Below are 927 nucleotides of genomic sequence, written 5' to 3' on the forward strand. Positions count from 1 at the left end.
TCAGACGAGGGACGGACACTCCTGGCGGGTGGGACCGCTCTTCTCGTTCTGCCTGCGGGCCCCATGCTCCTCCTTCCCGCCTGTGGGCGGTGCGGGGGGGTGCAGAGGGGTGCGGACTCCGGCCCGACCCTGGCCTCCCGCCGCTGCGGGGCTGGGGTCGGCTGACGCAGCGGACACTCTCGCTGGCCTCTCCTGGCTGTTTGTGGTGGGTGGCCTCCTCCCCGTGGTGGGGGGGGGCCGCACCCGATGCCACGCTGCTCGCCGCCTGGGCGTGCTGAGCGCGCGGCGCCTGGCCCTCCGTGGTGCCCCTGGAGCGCTCCAGGTCGTCTCAGGTGCCTGAAGCCGAGTGGTGGCGCCGTTCCCTGTTCCCAGCGGACCCCCCCTTTGGGTCGCCGCCGTTGGCGGAGATGCCCGAGGTGGGCGGGTGGCAGAAAATCGGTGAAGGGAGGCACACCCGTTCCCCCCACTGCGGGGAGCGGGCGCCTTGTCGTCCCCGCCCCGCAACGGCCGCTGTTGCCCGGAGGGTGCGGGGGACTGACTTGGTGGGGCGAGTTTGAGCGATCGTGGCGGGCCGAGCCGGCGCTGTGGCGCTTGGCCAAAACCCCCTGTGAGCGAGGACTTGTCGGTTTCTTGCCCAGCGCGTTGCTGCCGGTGTTTTGCCTCGGTTTTTCTCGGGCCTCACCCGGAGGCGCGGCGCTCCTTCCGGGCGGCGACACGAGCAACCGCGCGCGTGGGGAAGGCAGGCGGCCCCCGTTGTGGGCCCTGACCGCGAATGCTCAGGAATGCCCTGTGTCACTCCGTTGCCGTGGACCTTTCTCCCCCGCCCCGGGTCCTGGTGGCCCCGGGAAGAAACGCCTTTTGTTTGGCGGGTCCCGATGGGGGGACGATTTGGGTGGGGGGCGGCGCGCCCTTGGTGAGAAAGCCTTC

Source organism: Puma concolor, chromosome E1 (genome assembly GCF_028749965.1).
Source record: "Puma concolor isolate L17-30 chromosome E1, mPumCon1.1.hap2, whole genome shotgun sequence".
NCBI classification, from domain to species: Eukaryota; Metazoa; Chordata; class Mammalia; order Carnivora; family Felidae; genus Puma; species Puma concolor.